At 38.1% G+C, this 21,858-nt stretch overlaps 1 protein-coding gene across 8 annotated transcripts in view; it reads right to left on the reverse strand.

The window, feature by feature from the left end:
• The window catches only part of ARVCF (ARVCF delta catenin family member), a 259,648-nt gene extending 238,259 nt beyond the window's left edge, over window positions 1-21,389 (reverse strand). For 5 of the 8 annotated variants that reach the window (XM_042034727.1, XM_042034729.1, XM_042034728.1 and 2 more), the window contains exon 1: window positions 21,177-21,389. The gene's annotated coding sequence lies outside the window, so the exon portion shown is untranslated. The remainder of the gene's footprint in view (window positions 1-21,176) is intronic. The other 3 variants (XM_042034736.1, XM_042034735.1, XM_042034730.1) reach the window with 2 other exon arrangements.
• Window positions 21,390-21,858: the final 469 nt, after the last annotated feature.

Here is a 21,858-nt window from a genome sequence, read left to right on the forward strand (position 1 = left end):
CAAACTTCCTCCAAGAATGCTGAAAATTTTATCTTTGTCACTAAATGAAGTGTTACATCTTTGTGCCAAAACATCATCCTATACATGTATATAGAAAAATGTGAAAAAAATCCCCAGCAAGTATTTTCACAAATGCCTAGTGCCAAGAGAAAAAATGCTCAACACAAGAAGTACTGCAATCCATTACAGCATTATGAAGTCAGTCTTCTGTCAGCTGTCAGTTCGGATTCTGTACAGATATCTTAAGGAGAAGAAATACTTTAGGAAAGCAAAGAATTACCATACAATAGGCTACAATTCAATTAAAAGAAAGAACATGCTGAAGATAATGTCAACAATAGGATATGATAATGATCATTTTAATGAGATAAATATGCCCTCATATCCCCAGTCAAAAATGCCCAAGATCCATCTTGGCAATGGTAGGAAGCAGTGGCAAGAAACAAAGTCTCCCTTTCTACTGATGTGGGCGATGCCAAAGCTACAACAATTACTGGAATTCCAGTCAGGAAGGAGAGGAGGAACAAGCGATGCTTTTAGCTTTTGAGACAGATCAGGGCACGTTTCCCTTCTGCTCCTGAAAGCACTGTTCCAGGGAAACAATCCCTGCCAGAACTCTCATCGGACAATGCATCTCTGCAGTTGTTCATGCATAACACTCCAGATGGAGGAAGAATTCAGCTTTAAATCTAAAATGCAAAGGGGACTGTTTTATTAGAGTCTAAATGCTCTTGACTTCGCTGTATAGGCATTTTAAGAACCTCTGTCAAAATTCAACAAAGTCATCAGGTTTTTAACAGGAAGACCCTACACTGAAGTTGTGCAAGATTAAAAAGTCTCACAAAATTCTTACTGACAATTTCCAACAAGTTTCTACAGCAAAGCTGCAAATCAGTTTTGGAAGACTTGTTCCATGTATAGCCCTGTTGAAACCCAGCACCAATTTATACACCATATATAGCTTTAAAGAAAAAAAAAATTCAAAAAAATCAATGCTTACCGTAAGGCATGAAAGTTTACAATGGAAGAATAATACTGAAACTACAAGAAATCAAGAAAGTACCCAAAGCCAAATAAAACTGCCTGTTGCCTTTTATAAAGTATACTTTTTAAGAAAAAGTATAAAGAAGAAAAAGTTAAAAACAGTCACCATGAGATGGTGCAGCAGCTAAATTGGTTGCATTTCAATTCCATCTGTACCTGTTCTGTGAGGATATACTTCTGAGGGGAGGCTTACTAAGGGGCAGGTATTGTAAGATTTTTCTAAGCTAATGCTTTGTATTTCTTGTTTAATTATCTTCATCATCTAAGTTTCCTTTATCCACTTGGAAAGGCCTTTAATGGATCTAAATAAGAAGAGAAAATTTGTCTACTGTTTATGTCTTGTCAATTCTATAGAGATGTTGCTGTAAGAAATTTAGATCAAGAGATTGGGTCCTAAAGTTTTATTCACTGTAGTTTTAATAGACCATGCCCATCTTACTCCACTATTGCCAGAGATGTCTCCAAGAACACTGAATGAACATTAAAAAGGCCTATCATGTCTCTTGCTATGAAAGTACATACTAAATTGTAAACTTTTAATCTCCTCACTGGATCCATATGGGGAAATTTGGTATGGCATCTGGGAATACGCCAGCAAAGATATGACAGAGGAGTTGCATCGCATGTTTGGCCAGAATGGAAACACTGCCAGATAGAGCTCAAGGATCAGAAGCTGCATATTTGTTTTCAATACTAATGTGCGCAAAGATGTACAGCTCCACTGATAGGTGTACATTAGCATGTTTCCACATGCATATCTCAAATACAGATTATCAGTCCTTTGAGTCCAGAAGAGCATCCAGGTTTTGAATACTAACGCATTTCAGATGAAGCAGGTTTTCTCCAAGCCATGAAGCAGAGAGCAAGGCAGCACACAACGATGTATCATACAGACTTCTAAGGCCAACCTTAGCCAGGCAATTCAATGAAATTCTACTTCAGACAGGTAAGCTATTTTGCAAACTTTTAGTAGACACCCTACTGAAAAAATCTGCCTGTTTCAGAAATCAGTATTACAGTAGTACTGATGCTCACTAAAGTAAATTATAATTTTTTAAACCATACCTGATCAAACCATAAAATACTATTTATAGCAATACAACCTATCTTCTGTTAGTGCTATGTAGCTGCGCAGTGAAGTGGAGGAAAATAAATAGCCACAGCCTGTCACACCACTGCTGCAGAGCACCAGGCTTGCTCCTGTTGCTGTCATCTTTGTTAGGAGAAGACCTGAGCATGTATGGGAGCAACTCCAACATCCCAGGGGCTGATCATCCAGACCTCATCTGGGTTAAGTGAAAGAGCTCAACTCTCCAGCTGGCATCAATAAACCAAGACGAGTCAAAGCAGGACCAGGACAAAATCCCCATGCTTTCAAACAGGCCACTGTGGGGTATGCCAAGCCCCTGCCCTGGAGGGATCTCTGCTGAGATAAGAGATTTTGCAATCACCCAGCAGGACTCCCTGGAAAGGCAACCACTTCTTTGGTCACGGCGAGAAAAGACAGACCCACAATCCTTTAGGAGACCCTATGCAGATCCCTTGTAACCCATTGGCCTTCACCCATCCCCTGTATCCCTATAAAAGCTAAGCCCTCTGCCCCTGTGGGACAGAGAGAGCTGTCGTCCCTGGCTTTCCCCTTTGCCGGAGGACGGACCAACAGTAAAGCTCCTTCCGTGGGGAACCAGCCACACGAGCCTCTCGTCTCTCTCTCTGGTCTGGCTTGGCCTGGAGGCTGCTCTGCAGAGCTGAGCTGGAATCACGAGCTGATAATCACTAAAGAGCTGACAGTCTCTGCACGGGCCCTCCTGGCCAGCAGCTGAGGGAAGATGCCGGGCCTCGGGAAGGCGATTCCTTTCGGGACCATCTCCCCGGACCGCTCACCTCTTCCTGGGTCAGAGCCACTGACCCCTTCACCAGCTATAATAACCCACCATTTTAAATTAGGAATTAAGTGATTCCAAATTTCCATCAAGAAATATAAGAAATTAAATCCATGCATATTGTACACAAGAATGCAACATACTTTTTGACATCTATTCAACACCACCAAAGGCACTACCACGGTGTGGATAACAATGAAGGCAAAAGTAGGACTCAGCAGCAATTCTGGAAGGCTTGTATGATCATTAACTAAAGATAACCATGTAGAGGTAAACTCTCAGGCACACAACACAAAGTCATCAGACTTAGTTTGTAAACCATGTCATGCAGAGACAATAGCAAAACTTCCCATTTGAGATAAATATACTTGGCATCAGATAAACCAGATAAAAATATTTTCCAAGAGCTACAGATGAAAAATACCTAATTGATATCTACATATAACGTACACCATATGAAGGAGGAATTCCTTTCTAAAATTACTTAGTTCAGATTTGTTTGTGCGGCAAATGCTTATAAAACAAAATGCTAACTTTGGCTAATTTGAGTATTTGGGTCATATCTTGTGCTTCCCATATGTGACAAAGACTCTTACATGCCCAAGTCTTAATTTAATAAACTTAACTATAGACAACATTTTAAAAAAATAGCTTACTCACAAGAAATATCAAGTCCATTAAGTAAGAGTTTGATTAATGTATAGTAATCCATCAATTAAGATTAATTCATCACTGTTGATCATTCCAGAAAATATGGTAGAAACCCAAAATAAGCAGCCATAAATCTACAAGCAATGAATTAGGGAAAGAAAATTAATTACAAGGAAAAAAGAATGTTCCTAACAGCTTGAAAACACCCAGTCTGGATGGCTGAGGTCTGAAATCTGGCAGTCTGGAACACATTTCAAATCAAGTCAACTCCATTTTGTATACCACAAGCAAAACTGACCATTTAAATCACACAACTACAGTTCTAGAGATGACTATTTAGTATTAATTTCTGAAAAGGCACTTATTTTTCATGTTTCACAAATCATTTCTGGGCAACCACAGGCTAGAAGCTTATATGCCAAATTCACCTGTAACAGCATCTTCATATAGGGGATTTAAAAAAAAAAAATCTTATGACAGTTATTGCATAGCAAATACAGCATCTCACTGTTTGAAATGTTTACCTTTGTAAAAAATAACCTTTTTCTTAAATGACATCCACAAAAATGCTACTACTAATAATTAACCTTTTATTAAAAGTTGAGAACTAATAGACAGTTTTGAAACCTACATGTATTCAGGAGATGACATGCTTCCTCTCCAGTCCAGATTCCCTGTTCACATGACCAGTAATACCTGCAATGGCAGAATTTAGCCATGTCTACCACTACTCCAATAAGTATTCATCCCACAACACTCCCTTGTGAGAAGGCCTTCTGTCTGCTCAGACCTACTCCTACAGACAATATAATAAAATACACTGGAGGATATAATCAAAACAGTTCTAGATAACCAATTTTTGTGGTACAATGATTTTCAGAGCTGTAGGTATTAAGAAACCCAATATGCTGGCACAACAGAAATGGTTACAACTTCTTTCTCCTACTTAGGAAATACCTTTTTTATCCATAAACAAATAGTACAATAGTTACTTAGTTTTCACGAAACCCTAATTAAAGCAGACTATTATAAGTGTTTTTTGAAAGAAAAGTCTTCACATTCAGACAGTATAATGTTACTCCCACTGAAAGCCACAGAAATGCTACTGCTGACCTCAGTGGGAGTAAGAGCAATTCCAAACGGCTCCAACTTTTTAGATTTTCCACCACAATGTCTATTGCACAGAAAGGCAATTCAATCTCATCATTAAAAGCCACAAACCAATAACCAATCAAAATAAACCTAGAATTGCTTTATAAGTTAGCAGTCTCAGTCAATGAGTTGCACTTGTAATGACCAGCATTCTTTAGGGCTGAGAAGCAATAAACTGAAAGCACCATCATTCTGAAAATGTATGGCTCTCCTGATTAAGGGTGACATACTCTTTAAAAGGAATATCAAGAATACCTCACTTCTGAAACGAGAAATCAGTCTTAGACATGAACTCTGTAAAAAAGCCCTTTGGTAATGATAGGACAATTAGTACTGTTTCTTCAGAGTAGAAAAAGCAGAAAGATTTTAAAAGCTGTACATTCCTTCACAAATATACTGCAAAATAATGACAGATATATGTTTGTCATGTCTCTACCAACAACATTTCATTTGATTGCCTACTACCTTTTTACCTAATTTTGAATGAGCAGTCAGGCTGTTTGGTAAGAGATAACACCTTCTGTTCCTGTCACTTTATTCCCTTTCACCCCTACAATCATTTTCCTTTGCTTTAAACACTACAAGATTCACCTCAGGTTGACTATTACAGTGACAAATCCCCTAAGAAATCTCCCACCTCTTCTGTATTGCTTAGGATATTCAGAAGCAGTAGCTTTCAGTTTTGATTGTACTGTGTAAACTGTACTCCCATCTTTTACCCAAAAATGTACTTTCCCTAAAACAAATTAAAAAGGAGACTAATAAAAAGAAATGAAAGCTTTTAAAAGTTTGAATTATTCAATCAATTTTATTCATTTAGACAGCTGTCTTCTGGTTTTAGTAATTTAAGAGACCAGGCTTTTTAAATTATGTTCCTTTATCCCAATGTAAATGACTTTTCCTTGTGTAAGGAAACTTCTGCCTGGTTAGGTCTCAGTAATGACTTCTCAGATCAGTGAAAGTCATACAAATTAATAAATTGCTTGGTCTTTGTCTACTTTGACTGTGTTGTTCTGGCAAGGGCCCTTCACCTACAGCGAGGAGGTTCTGCCACAGCAAGGCCCACACCCCACCATGCCTGTAGGTAACTACTGAGTTTAGAACAGTGCAACATTCCTGTGCCACAGATTTCTGCACACAGAGCTCTGAGAACAACCCCAAATGAAATCTGTCTGTACAGCTGAACACAAAACTGAGGGGCTGAGAAAGGGCAGTACGGAGGTGGGAAGTCAGTTCACCTCTTGTCTAAAAGCCAGACAGAACAAAATATCTTGAAAAGGCCCATGTATAAAGTTTTGGAAGCTTTATTATTAGCTACATTATATGCAGTTGATCATTCTACATTTTGATTATAACAAACATTTGTTTTTATTTGGTGATTTGTTATTCCAAGCAGGCTAATTCAAACTCTTGCATATTTTAGCCATACTCAGTTGAAAAGTCCTTCTGTTTGAGAGAAAGGTCACTGCAGGCTGTTACTATAAAAAGAACTTAGCCTTTTATCACTTTATTGTTGGCTAAAGAATGTCAACTGTGAGACTTACTTTTTAAATCTTTCTATTTACTGTCCCAGACAATTTTGCTTTCTTGATTTCATACACACAAACACATGTAATAATGTAAGAAATGTAAGTATATGTAAGAAATTTTGCCAACCCTTACCACCCTTTCAGGCGGGTTGTTAGGCCCCTCCCCTTGTTCATAAAGCACAACTCAGTTACGGATATCCCTGGAAAACATAAGAGGCAGATCAAACTCTGAACAAACTCTGTAACCAGTGTAACTAAAAGCTTGTTGACCTGAGGAATGAGACAACATCCATATACAGTCAAACACCTGCCAAAACTGCACTGCTATCCCTAGTTCAAAACACCCCAAGTCAAGGCTTTCGTCAGCCTGCAGAGTTCCTGCTTCCCAAAATCAAAGTTCAAGGCTGAAATCTCTATCTGGTTTGAATGCTCTAGCATGTGGAAAAGTTTCAACTGAAATCTCTGGGTCATAAAATCCAAAAATCACTTGTTTTAAGTGTACCATAATGAGATGCAAAAATAGCCAAGACGCTTCTCCTTATTTTCTCTTTGCTTAAATGTATTCTTCCTGGATCATACACCTGGTTTCACTGACCTAATACTTGTTTCATACACAAAAGAATATTTTCTAAAGAAAACAAACATATATGAAGTTACAAGGAAGCTGCAGCATTTTTCATATCAAGTTAACAGTAATACAAAGTTTTAATTCCCAAGGAATACAAACACTTTCTTGGGCTACATTTTACCAAGTTTTGATCAATTTTTTCTTTATGTTTAACTCCAAATATCATAAATTTCCAACTCTTTTACCTGCCTTTCTTTCCAAGCTAGAAATACACCCAATTCCATAGGTACACTGCAAGTTGGAAGTCACACCTTCAGTGTAGAATACTACAGGCGAGCAGCACTGGGGCTGACAGGAGAGAGGAGGATAAATTTTACCCTAAACTTAAAATCTAAAAAACTTTAGATCTCAGATTTCTCTACAGAATGTTTAAGTTAAAAACAAGAAGAAAGCAAGAGGCTGGAACGGTAGTACCATATAATTCTTGATTATCACTACATATTGGGCAGACACAGAGGAATAAATATATAAGTATTATATATAAATACATTATATAAATATATCAATCAATCAATAAATGCCCAAGTATAGCTACAGCACTACAATGCCAAAGCACCACTGACCATTGGCCCTTCTACTGCTGGCTACACTGGATTTGTAGGACAGTCACACTGACATAGAGGGATTTACAGCAGTGATTTAAGTAATGAATATCACAAATAATTAGGGGTTGTTTTATTGGGGGGGAGGGGGTTTACTGTTCTGGATGAAGAGTGCTCACCCACAAGGCCTCATCTGAACCCACTAACACCAGAGAAAAACTGACTAACACTCAGATCCACAAAGGATGTAAGTGCACTCAGTGGGAAAAACAGCTTCTTATGTCTAAGAAACTGATTTTTTAAGTCATCTAAGAAATACGAACACAACTACCTGCAGACTGCTTTTATGAAGGAAGACTTTGGGGTTTGTCCCACAATTCTTGTAAGCAAGTCAGCATTTGGCTGCCTCCAAAAATCCGTATCTTCTCCCCACATGTCGTCACCTTCCATGGTAAATTTTATGTTTCATTTCACAATTTACAAATTGTAAGACAACACTATGTCTTGATACAGTAATTCCACTGCCTTTAGGATGACACAACGAAAATTTAGCTAATTACTAACATGATGCTTTATTTATCTTCAACTCTTGACAAGTAAATGCTTTTAAGTGCTGCAGAACAAAGGAGAAACCGCATCACAAACACAAAACACACAAGCAAGTAGAGCACGTACATGGGAATTCAGTTTGTCACAAAATGAAATTCATTAAAAGGGTCATGTTGTTCCAGAAACAGCATGGAGGGAGATGGTATAATCATAAAAAATGTGTTGAATCAGTACAAATCCAACCCCAGGCAAGAATTTTCCTCAAAAGTTTCATTTTTATTAGCAATTCAGACTTTGCCTGATGAGCAATTCAATCCAGAGGTCAGAAGCAAAATCTTGCCAATGCTTGCCCTTTTAAAAACATTTTTCCAAAGAATAAAATGAACACACAATTTCCTCTAATCCAAAAAAAATGCAGTTATAATAATAAGCAGAAATAATATTAAACAGACATCAACAGGACAATACTTATTAAAAAATGTATTAAAAAATGCCACTAGTAGCTTGATAAAATTTTAAAACATTGCAATAAATCCTAAACTGCACTTCTAAAATTATTTTTAAATGAATATGTAAATCCTGTATGAGCCATTTTAAAAGTTCTACTCTCAAAACAAGTGGAAAATTATGGCATATTTAAAAAAAAAGCAAATAATCAGTGAATTTCTTAATGATGATGCAAGAAAAGCAGAAGTTGACAGTAAGCTGATTTAATGTAAGTTTTCAATAAAGCAATGTATCATTTGAGCTACAAATCTGGATACCCTGCTACCTACATATGCCTGTAAGACCTGAGAAGAGTTCAGGCAGAAACTGTAATTATATATAACTTACATTTATGTATGTTATAAAACTTCTTCTCTTTTGTGAGCAACTTTGCTCAAAAAGTGCCTTTGACATTCCGGTAATTTACATCTGATTAAAAATCCATCTCTTTCCATCATCTGAAGATGCTTATGGGAAGAGAAATTCAAGCATACTGTAAAAATTTCTGATGAGAACAATCACCTACTATTAAAACAGATCCCTAACTTTTTGCAATGTCGTATTCTTAAAATTGCAAGGGGTGAGGATTCAGAGTGATTTTGGGTATCTCTATACACTACAGCTGAGTAGAACATTAGTTAAATCAAGCAGCAGAGCAAGAGAACAAGCTTTCCAGCCTTCACTCATAACCTTGTTTAAAAAGTTTAGTCTGCCAAACTCTAGGTCCCGCAAGGTCTGAATTTCTCAGGAACCAAGCCAACCTTGAAACTACTGTAGTAGTACAAGTGGAGTTATATTTTGAACTTAAATCAGTATCATGGCTTAACACACAACAGTAAGCAGAGAAGAAATGATGGAAGTAGAGTCTTTCATGAGCTTGAACAAACTTCATTCTGCCAGACGAGAACTAACAAGTCTACACTCTGACTGCAAGAAGAAGTCTCGTAATAAGTCTCATAAATATTCAACAGACCCACCACAGCAGCAGCTCCAAACAGAGTGAAGGGTGAAGGTCTCTTAAAAGAGCAGCTCTAAGCATAAGGCAGCCAATTCTGACTGGAACCTTATGCAGAACCAATGCCAGCTGACAAGGGCATGACCTTCTATTGATGCTGAAAATGATGACTTGGTTCAAAAATTGTTTCGTTTTGCTGCCACAAATTTAACAGCTCAGGCTTTGTCCCCATGAGATGAGTAAACATGCTCATTAGGTAACCTGCTTCCAGAGAGACAGTATTTTAAACAAAGGCTAAGCACCTTTATTTTAATATTACAAATATGTCTTCAAGGTGCTTTAATGCAGACCAGTTGATGAGGTGCAAACTGAACACAGCTCTCCCAGTCCAGCCACAGGAAATGTTCTCCACAGGAAGATTGCACTGATGGAAGTTACAGGTAACACGAAATATGTCCACAAAAAAGCACTGAGCAGAAATACAGCTCAATACACCATCACAGCAATTCTGAGGCTCTTCAAAAATGTGCACAAATAAAGGGAAATAATTTTCACTTTGTTTATCCAGTCTAGCAGGCAGGACAATTATGAATTATTTCAGCAAATTCTTTCAGTTTGTCCAAAATATTCACTGCACATTGTTTTCATCTTCCTAGTTACAGACATGCCAATGTCACACAAAATCTGTTACAATCAACTTGGATTTACTATTCTTACCAGCTGTCTTATGTCTAACCAATAAAGGAATATTGAACAAAAAAGGGGATGAGAGTATCCAAATATAAGCAAAGATAAGCAGGCAGTTATTTCTTACTCTGAATGCAGTAACAAGAACTCCAGAGGCCAAAATGTTCCAGCAGAGCTAACTATGGCTTCCTGCTGCTGTTACCAACATGGTACTGTAGAAAAGTAAATGCAAATATTACTCACAAAGTACAAATAGAAGCAAACAAGATAATGGAAGAAACATGTATCTCCTGGCAAAAACAAAACTCATTAGAAGATTATGTTCAATGTAAGTCAAAATGCTTTGAAGCCAGCTGTATAAAGTGACAGTGGAAGCACTTAAATTTGAATAAACCTCTTAAAATTCTTTATTGCACTAATGGCAGAAGTTTGACCTTAAATGTTAATTTAAATAGATACAACCAAGCTGGTTAAAAAACACGAACTGTGGTCTCATAAATGCAGCTGCTAATGGCGCCCTCAGACCTGCAGCCACATCCCAGCCTGACTCAGCTCTGTCCATCCAGCTCCCTCTTCACAACCAGCACAGGCGAGGGGAGAGTCACTGTTGGCTTATCCCCACTGGGGAGAAACATAAAGGGAGATTGTCTTGCAACCCTGGAACTACTTTCTGGTTTTTGCACCGTAGACACAGAACAGCTGAGATTGGAAACACCCCTGGATATCACCTGGCAACCCTCCTGCTCACAGCAGAGTCAATTTGAGCAAGTTGCTCAGGATCTTTTCCAGTCAGGTTTTGAAAATCTCCAGGAATATGATCTCCACAATCTCTGGCCAACTTGCTCCAGCATTCAGTTCACACTTAACAGCAAATTTTTCCTCAGTTTTTGATTGAAATAAGACTCCTCCACTTTGTACCTGTCAGCGTATAAGGCTGTGCTGCCTGTTGTAGTATTCTTAATCAGCGTGAGCTGCTTAAATCAATGAGCTTCAAAAATGACAATGAGATGTATAACCATGAAATTTATTGACCATGCCTGCATGCATTAGTAATCACACAGTATGGCCTCTGGGTCCAATAATGCAGAGAGCTGGATTCCTTCTTCTTCCAATGACTGCTCTAGATTCCCCAGTCACACAAGGACACACAAAACAAGCTCACTTCTTTTTTTTAGTCCCAGATATTACACCTACTTTAAACCAGCAGATTTTGTCTTGTACATACTCAGAAGTTTCTCTCAATTTTATAGTATCAAAAGTATTTTAAACAGTTTCTCAGAAAATCCACTATTAACACTCCTTGCCTCAAAAAATATGTGCAAAACCCAGTTATTCTGAGGGGGATCTGAGAGAAACTTTTATGGACTCAATACTCTTGAGATTTCTATCAGAAATCAGTCACTTGATTTCATGTGAAATGACAAGCATGCACAAGCATTTTTTTTTCTTCTCTATTACAAAAGTCTCAAGTGACATTTGCTGTTAAGGAGGACAACACTAACAGCCAGTGAAATGTCAAAGGTTTCCCAAGGAGAAGTCAATTCTGTTCGTGCTTCCACTCTAAAAACAAGTAAGTAATTCAGGGGTACCCAGTCAAACTACACCTGGGTGAAGAAGAGAGAAATAAATATCAGGTGTTAATCACTAATACTAAAATTGTGCAACTGTTGCATTTGTGCATAATGCCTTTCTCATTTTATATTCTCTAGAAGAAAATACACCGAGAGATTTCTCCCCAACAAAATTTTCCAACTTGCTGTAAATGTTTTAAATCAGTGCAGCTACTAAAGTCTACTATTTTAGAGTACAAGACTGATAATTAAGTCAGCCTATTTCAGGGCCTTCCCCCTCCCCCGGCTTCTTCATTACAGCTATTTTCATTCTGGACTCTCCACACACACTGTGCACCTGTAATCTGTATCTACATTGTATTAGTAGGATCCTCCTAATTAGATTTAATTTCTTCAAGTGAGGAAAAAAGTGACATGCTAAGCCTGCCAGTTCTTTGAAGAATGTCCTAGAAGGTCAAATGGTGTGTATATAAGGGCTTTGTGATCTGTTTGACACAAGGAAGATACGGTTGGTCAACATTTCAGATGCCTTCAGTAATGAAAAGCAAAGTAACTGGTATTGATTCCATTCACATCAATCTCAAAATGGTAAACAAAATAATTATATCCTCTGTATAGCAGTCTCATGGGTACATGCAGATATTACTTAACAGATTACAGACAGAAGACAGTGCATCTAAATCAGACACTACGGGAAATTCTAGTTTTCCTAATTGAACTAGTATGTAGACATTAAAGCTTCTGAAATCTCTACATGGTTTATCCTTACATCTTCAACCAGAATCAGAAACTCTCAGAAGATCAGTACTTTTCCTACAGATTACAGCTCCACAGTTTGTCTACTTCTGAAACAACAGAAATACCTGTATTACTGTTTTCTAAGCTTTTACAGTTTTAAAATATGTTGGCTTAGTACTTCGAAGAAAAAATAATTTTTAAAATTTTAAAATATCACTCTCTCCTGTGTGAGACCAGCTGCTTGCCCCTAGACTTTAACCTCTTTTCACATGAAGTAGTTGGGCTTATCCTGTAATTCTTATCAGTCTTTCCCTCTTTTTGTGGTACCATGACAAACTATACTCTGCATTACTTTAATCTCCCAGGCCTTGCTTTCTGCATCATTGGTGTAACCACACAATACAATCCCATATACACCAAATCTGCCCTACAGCCTCCTCTTCCCAACTGCATTACTGCGACAAACACATCTGCATTTGGCACCTGTTAAGTTCCTTCACTACCAGGATCAGTAGCCAGTTTCTTTGGCTAAACACTGCACCTTCAAAACAGAGCAGTATTTACTCATTACTGCACAGGTAGTAAGCCTGCAGTACAAAAAAATAAAACCTATAATAAGCCAATCCATAGTCTTATTTATGCTTAAAATGTCTACTGCCAATTATAGGATTTCTCTCAGCCCAATTCTGTGTTTCCTAAATGTAATACAACATAGGCTACTGCATTTTAACAGGAGTCATTGTAGTTCTTGAAACAGTGACACATAAAATAACGTAAAAAATTACACCATCTACACCTTCGGTTTCCATAAAAAGGAGTTTTCTTTGCATTGCTCCCCAGCCTTTGTTGTATCTTTAATAAACTTCAGAACACTGAACTTGTGAAACTTTCAGTATCTTCCTAATCCCTTGTGCCACAGAGAATGACCTTCTACTTCTTTCTACATTCAGATGGTCAATGCAAAGCAAATTTTTCATTTAGGACATAGAAACAGTTAATCCAAAAGAAAGGGAGCAAACACAAGGTGAAAACAATATGGGAAAGTAAAACACCTTGTAGGGCAGAGTTTAAGACACTGACAGTTCTCTTGGCCAATGTTAAGATTACCAACATCACCCTCCTACAGAGAGGGAAATGAGAAGAATTTGCTAAATATAGCTAGAACTGGATGGAAGGATGCCTATCCTTATTTGTGCATTCATCTGTTTAATTGTGGGCAATATAGTCCACTAGACAGCCTGAAGCAAGTGGGGATGTTCAATATTCTCTGAATTATACAATCTCCACCGGAGATTGGACCTAATTACACAGTTTACTACAGTGTAAATGGAAACTCTGTATTTTGAAACTCTCTGCAGTTGTATGTACCTCTCAATTCTTTTCTCAGGTTTTGGGAATGTACTAAATGCCTTCGAAACTGCGCAGTTTTAAACAAGCATGGTGAGAAAGGCCATAGAATTCTTGTGTTTCTTGAATGACTGTGTCTTTCAAATCCAAATGTATATAAATAGTCATATATGCTGACATCAAAAATCAAGTTTTATGCTCAGAGCTTCTTTACATTAAGTCTGTGGTGACTGATGTTTTATCTTAAACTGATCTACAACTGCATTTTTTAAATAGTTGCAATAATTTAAATATACCTGTCAATACATCTTACCAAGTTAATCCATCTTTATTTGAAAAAAAAAGCTGTAACAATCACACAAACCTGAAAGAAACAAGTCAAGGAAGTTTATAAACCTGTGATCTAAGCTTTTAAAAGGATTCCTAAAGCTAAACCCTTGGTTTCAGTGACAATATTGGAAAGAAATATAATGGAAATTAACAGGCACTAGGTGCCTAAATCACTTTAAGAATCTGGGCCTAAATTCCTAACAGACACCTCTCAGCCAAGGTATCAATTAATTTATAAATATCACCAAGAATCTTTCATGTTCCTTTTATATGTATGTAGCAAGCTTCAGTTCTCTTTAACATGAGTTCTTCAGTACCTTAAATACTAAAGTTCCTAAAAATTGGAGTTATCATACTGCTTCTCAAACAGCAGAAAGTGGTTTGTGGCATCATAAATGAAATGAGGCATTTGTTTCCTTGACTAGATAGACAAGCATGGGTTGGGATTCAGAAACGCCACCATCAGCATAGTAAGTAGTTTGTAAAAGCTGAAGACTGTTTATCACCTGCAAGAACATACCACAATGAAACATAGGAAAAAAAATGTGGTAACCTACAGAGGTTTCAAACTTATGGATTGTACAATTCGATAATCTTCCATCGTCACACCACATTAAAAACAGTGCCTTACCCTCCACCTCTAAAATACTGCCTCAGGAGAGGGAACACAGGTTTTGACTTCCATTATCTTTCAGCCTGCCGTAAGGAAGTGCCTTGGTCCTGAATCAGAACCCACAGGAATTTAGAAAGTGATGTTTCTGCTTGTAGTAAAATCTTCAATATGTAATTTACATCTTGATATGTCATCATTTCTTGGTATTTAACTTAGTAACAGCTTCTCTAAGGTAGAGATTTTATTACATAAATTATGGAAGTAGCAGACTGGGTGTAGTGGAGACAGCATAAATTTCTGAATCAATACAAAATATGTCCCCGGTAGTAGTTGTTATTCTATGCAGGTGTGTTATTGATTACAGTCATAATGGTCTCACTTTAGCTGCCATCAATAACTCACTACTTGTATTGTCATACTGAATGAAAAAAGAACCAGTCTAAAAATATGAGGAGAAGTTATACCAGCATGGCATGACCCAGCCCGTGGTGCAAAGAAGCAAAACACTGCCAGTTTAAGTTAAGGTTCATGTTTGAGACTTCACTTGACATTACATTGATAAAATAAAGTCAAATGTGATACTTATTCAGGCAAAAGTGTGTGTGCCTTAAACATTCAGGAAAACTTCTAAATTTATGGATCCTGCATACAAGAACAGTTTTCAATACCTTGGGACCATTAGAATACATGTTCTGTTACGCGAAACTGAATCAAAGTTTTTTGAGTGGTTATTGACATTTTACTGATGAACATGACTGAAGATTCTTTGCATCAGATTAAGAATTGTAGAAGGAATGTTAGATTATTTCAGTTTTTTAAATTCCTAATTTTGGAAGCTAGTCTCCATAAAACACCTGTATTTGCTACTCAGTAGAGAGATGCTCACAAAGTGCCAGTTAGAAGACTTGATTCAACCTCACAGACTGGATCAGCCTCCAGAGAAGTCTGTCTGTATCCACTGTTTTAATCCACATGCAGAAGTGGCTGCCCTTTCTAAATCAGGCCTCTAATTGACATGCCTGAAGTTACTGTAGCTACCCCAACTTAACTGTCACATCTCAGATTCTCCTTCCCCAAGACAGCCTGCACTTTATAAACCATGTATTAAGTCACTGCAATTTTCCTTCCTCTGGGCAATCTCTGCAAGCTTTGCTACTCTGCATACTGTTAAAAAGATTATAATTTTCCCATTTAAAACCTGCAAAAATGAGATTATCCAATATCATTATATACGTTCAGCTCTCATCAAGCTGTGAATCCAGTAGCCATGGACACTGTTGATAGTGAAACATTGCAATACAGGTTCTTACCAACAGGATAATGCAGTAAAAAAAGTCTGTGCCATCACTTCTGTCACTGCTCTGAATAGCAGTTACTTAAAATTTTATCACTACATAACCTAAATTAAACAGAGAACATTTACTGGAATGAGAAGGTTCCACAGAGGTATTCCAACTCATAGGTATGACTTCCACCACCAGAGCAGATGAAGAAGAGGCAGTTAAATTACTGGAAACAGTAGCTCTAGTTTCCCTAACTTTACACTGCAATGAATGTTGATCAGTTAAGAGAAGACTTTTTCATACAGGAACAAGTTAGGGCAACATTTTTCTGTACAAAAAACCCCCATGATCATTCCTTTTATGAGAGCAGAAACAGGAGGGGAAGATAACTAAGCTTAGAACAGAAAAAAGGCATTTGTGATACACAAAGCCCAGATCCTGTAAAGATATGCCCAGCAACTCAATTGGTCAATACCACTGCACCTGTAAGAATTCTTATACAGATTACTTCATCAGGTAATTCCAACTATATCCAATTAGAATGCAGGTCTTCTTATCAATCCCCTGGAATTTATAACAATCGATAACAAAAGCCCACTCTCACAGAAAACTGTGCAAAGGAAGCACTGATGGCTAATGCTACACTCCAAACTACTAGTTCCTGAAAGAAATTAGGAAAATAATAAATATTCTGAGTTTACCATAATGACAAAATCTCAGGACTTACCCCAAACTGATTTACTCACTTCTTCCCTCTCACTTGCTTGCAATGTTTAAGCTGTAATTCTTCAGTAATGCATTTCAGAAGACAGTAAGTGCTTCACAACTCTTAAATAAACCACAAGCAGCTAAACAGTACCTGTTCTGGAGGACAAAGGCCTGCTGCTAAGGCACTAGACCTCAAGTTTCCAATGGCTTATGACAGCAATAACAAGGCAAACAAAGTAAATAATAAAAATGGAATTGCAAAAGATACCTTGACAGTGTCCTTTCAATCTTCAGCCAACTTGAGATGTCATGTAAGCACTGAAGCAGCAAAGAGGTGATACTGCTTAGATAGCAAAATCTCAATTCCTCCCTGACCTACAAATCAGAAGCTAATAGATTAGTGGTGCACTGGTGTATATCTGCACAGTATCTCATGGAAACCCTGTCGCAGCTTCTGAAACAAAACGCTTGTGCTCCAAGATGCAGAAAAAGCGTAACTATAAATAACACCAACTGAAGCATGCACAGAAGATTTTGACAACCCAGTCAAGGACCTTATGGAACAAATATCCCAAATTGTCTAAGAAAGCCATCATATCTGAAGAGATGAAGCATACTGCATGTAGCTCAGGAACAGAAAGGTCTTCCCAGTCCAATATAAACTGGAGAGTGAGACAGAGAGGCACAACCCTGCCCATATGTTCTCAATGGATCTCAGCACCTTGTAACACTGCCAGCAGCAGCATCACCACCACACAAGAGGTGGATGAAAATTACTTCCTTGGACCACTCAGTCTGGAATCTGTTATCTAAATATTACAATTTTACTCTTTCTAAATAGTCAAAATATATGACATATATATTTGACCATAGTCAAAAATCACTCAACTTATCTCATGGTGATTAACATCAGCTGATCATAGAGGATTAAGACTTGCAGAATCAGACCAAGATACCCTTCAAAGAGATGTTTATCTAGGTGGGACAAAAATCATGTAACTACAAAGCAAAATACATATAAGTGCAGTGTCAATTTTTACAGATTTTGATAAAGTAACCAGTTAAAAAAAAAAAAATCAATAAAGCCAGTCACTTCAAGGGTATCATGCTGCCGTAGTTAAGATTCATTATTTTCAGAAAGAAGCAGTCCTTCCAACAGTGGTAAGCTCCCAGTAACGACAACACTTTAAGAAACTGTATGTTCTTTGTAGTAATGAGGAGTAACTAGGTATGAGCTTCATTAACTAAATTGCATTCTCTGCAAAAGATTAAAATATTTTAAAATGCCACCTATATATACATTCCTACGGTGTCTCTAACATTTTTTATCCCTAAGATTAACCAATATCCCAAGAAAGGCATTTATTTTGGTGGGTCAAAATGTCAGACTACCCTGAAACAGTGGCAATCAATGAGCCTCATCAGGACTCCAAAATATTATTTTGTTTGATCAGTCTGTATAAGTTAAGGATGAGTAATAGATGCTGTCCACTTACTATGAAATGATTAGCCATTTACAGACAACACATCAAATGCTACTTGAAAATGTGAATGCCAGAGGGTTGACTGTCAGGCTTTCAAAAGATTGGGTATTACTAAATTAAGCTGTCTGTTCTTAGAACGTTGCACAAAACCAGTCACAAAAAGAACTCGGTTCACTAGAACTAGCTGTTTCTCTTACATACTATTTAAAACAAATGTGACCCAAGCTAATGGAGAAAATGTAGACCTCTAGAACCTCAGCAGACTGCACCAGAAGTAGCTTTACAGTTTGTTTTGGTCTGCATGTGAGATGCAAGGGTAGGAGCGAAAAGGACAAACAGGGAACAAAATGCACACACCGCAGTTTTTTGGGGTTGGCTTAGTTTTACACAAGTTAGCTGAAGCAATTAAAACCCACTTCGTTATCTAAATCGATTGCTTCTTTTCTCAGATGCTCAGGTGGTTACCTGCCTTACTTCAGCTCACAGGTAGACCACATCCTACCTGAAATTTAAGAGAATACTTGTAAATCTCCTTGTTCTTATTTTAATGCTTAAACCCATGGTATCGCTGATGCCCTTCTCTAAGAAAATGTGTTTGTCAAATTATATGTATACTCTAAATGTCTTGCATTATGGAAAGAACACTTTTTCTAGAAATACGTGGATTTTAATCTTAAAAATCTCATTGCTAATTTTCAGGAGACACACAGGAAGTCTGAATAAGGTAACTGCATGCAACACATGTGAAATTCCTTCCCTATGCATATTGGTGTAACCCTATAGTTGGCCTTTCCCTCCTTATTCTGTAGAGACAGACAAGAAAGTAAAAAATTTGACCTAACTGCTTTGAAGGTAACTGTGATGGCTATTAGGATGCCATCACACTTGACAAAATACTGTCATACTCTGGGTAAACTGGAAAGACACAAGCCAAATGTCATCTCACACTTAAGTTGCTACAGCATTTGTTTAAAATGTTTGTGTCAATGATTTATACTCACACAATAAAATATTAAGAGCAACAAACAACAAACCTGGTAGCACAAGAATTCTAACAGGTTTTCCTTGCAGTGTATCAATTCTGACACTACCCAAGATCCACCAAAAGCACTGCAGATATAATGTGTTGCATTACATAAAATCAAGTACAGAAGCTTAGTTTTATATAACTGTAATATGCATACAGATGGTCTTCAGGATAAGATATCTAATCTGAACTACAGTTTGTACAAAATTTGAAGTATAAGCACAAGGCAGGAATTTTGCGATTTCTAGTACAGTGTCCTAACTCAATAAAATGGGAAACTCCCTCTATTTGTACCTCTTACTGGTTCTTCCAATATTAAAAACTTTCTGAGACTGAAATCAATTGCAGAGATTTTGAATTAATAGATTAAATTCTAAGAAGGGAACTGTTTTTCATCTATTTTAGCCAAATAGTAAGTCAAAATTATGGTTATATTAATTGAAATTCAGATATTTATGTTGAGAGCAACTATGGCATAAAAATAAAATAAGCAAAATCCACTTTATAAAGATCACCAATGTCAAAAAAAATACAATCTATGATCTCTGAACAATACACAAGGATAAACCATGCAGTGAAACTATGCAGTCAAACTATTGTTCTTCCAAACCTTGGCTTCCTAATGCATTCCTTTAGCCAAGCAATGGGAAGATAAAACCATCTGCCTAATGGAGCATATAATTTAAATATTTCAGACAAGAATTGATGGAGACGCTGCTTAAATAAATTTAAGAGCCATCCATCCTGACATGAAGACCCCAACATAGTTCACAACTTGTATTTTCTATACCAACTCCAAACTCTCCAGCCCTTGCAGTTACTTTAGTCACCATCCATACCCTGTACTACTTTATTACAACAAATCTTTTTTTTTCCATAGCAGATTTAATATGAAGCTGCATTTTTTTCTTTTGTAGGGCCTTGCAACATCTCTAAAATCACTAAAATTTCAGATTTTACTACTGCATCATGCAGTCCTGCACAATTTTGTAAACAAAATATGTCTAAATTTATGGACCTTTAAAGGACTAGTGTATTCAGCAGATTGCAGCACTCTATCCACAGGAAGTTACAATGAGCCAATGTCAATATTCTGTCATTTAGAAGCAGGATTTTTTACCATAAAGCATTCCCATTAATAAAAATCAGCAGGGTTATTTCCACCCCTTCCCCCCCCACCCCCGCAAAACTTGTATTTAGGGTTTAAGCTATTGGTATGATAACAGGTCTTCACTTGATAAAAAAAATCTGCTTTGGGGTTTTTTTAACAAGCTATGAATCACGTTTTGCATTGTGACCTACCTAAAGGCACAACACGACAGCGTAACAAGCAAAGTGCATGTTATAAGAATTCCCCCTTTCACATACACAAACAAGTGCCTACATGAAAAAAACAAGAGAGAAAGCACGGAAGACAGTCTTTACTATTCCATATTCACTAGAAATGAACATTTCAAAGAGTTTTTCAACTTCTACAAACGTCAGATTTTAACCGTGGTCCTCAACACTGCAGGGAAAGCGAAAATTAAAAAATAACCCCTAACTCTGGCTTTTAAGTCTGTAATGGATTTCGCATGTGTGAAGAAATGGGTTAGTTTTGTTTGGTCTTTGCTACAAAGAGACTCATCTCCTATGCATGCCACAAATAACCTGAGCAATGACTTCCCTCCATGACAAGAGCTGCCCATCATATTGCAGGATTATTACAACGTTGGTTTGTTTAGGGGTTGCTTGTGTGTGTGGCTTGCGCATGTAACTCAGGCATTCGCATACATCAACTCCTCGTTGCGCATCTCACAATAAAGTGATGAACGCTATTAAACCTGAACCAGCAACCTTCAGCAAACAAAGAAGTCTAGCCCGGAATCGTGATGCAAAATCACCCCAAAACGTACTACACCCTGCAAGAACCTCTCAGAAAATAGCCCGGCAGCCTCATTCATTCCCCTCAACCCAGCGATCTGCTCACCATCTCCGTCTTATTTCTCCGTCCTCATCTTATTTTCCTTGCTGCTACTAGCTTCAAGGAGGCGGCGTAGAAAAAAAGAAAAATGTTTTTTAAAAGAATTTTAAAAAATAAACAGGGGAAACCCTCCCAACTCTTCAATAGACCGCTCGGCAGCCGCTGGGCAGCATGTCAGCCCCTTGTCCTCCTCTCCCGCTCCCCGCGCAGGAGCCGCTCCCGCCGTACCCGCCCCGCGAGTGCCCGTCCGTCCCCCGCGCGTTCCCCGGGAGAGCGCCCGGGCTGCACCAGCTCCTCCCGCCTGCTCACCCACCGAGGCAGCCGAGTAGTCGGAGCCGGGCTGATTCTCCCCTCCCACCTCCACATTCCTATTTACAAAGGGTATCCAAGACCATCTTTATCCAACTGGGGGGTTGGGGGAGGAAGGAGGGGGAGGTGGAAGTACTCATTAACCCTTTTCTTGCATTTACCTTTTCTACTGTGATTTTTGCTCCGTTTTTGGAACACACAGGGGAATTCCCCTTCTCTACAGAGCACATGGACTGGTTGCCATCGGGCCCGCCGGGTCCCCGCTCCCGCACCCCGGCTTGGCCTCTGACGGTGCTCCTGACAGCCCCAAGGCCGCTCCAGAAAAAAGCTCCAAGGGCACGGCTGGAAAACGCGCGCCCTCCCCGAACTATTGCTCGGA

This window comes from Corvus kubaryi, unplaced genomic scaffold (assembly GCF_017639235.1).
Source record: "Corvus kubaryi isolate FWS band 111438036 unplaced genomic scaffold, C.kubaryi_AGA036_p1.0 37382, whole genome shotgun sequence".
NCBI lineage: Eukaryota > Metazoa > Chordata > Aves > Passeriformes > Corvidae > Corvus > Corvus kubaryi.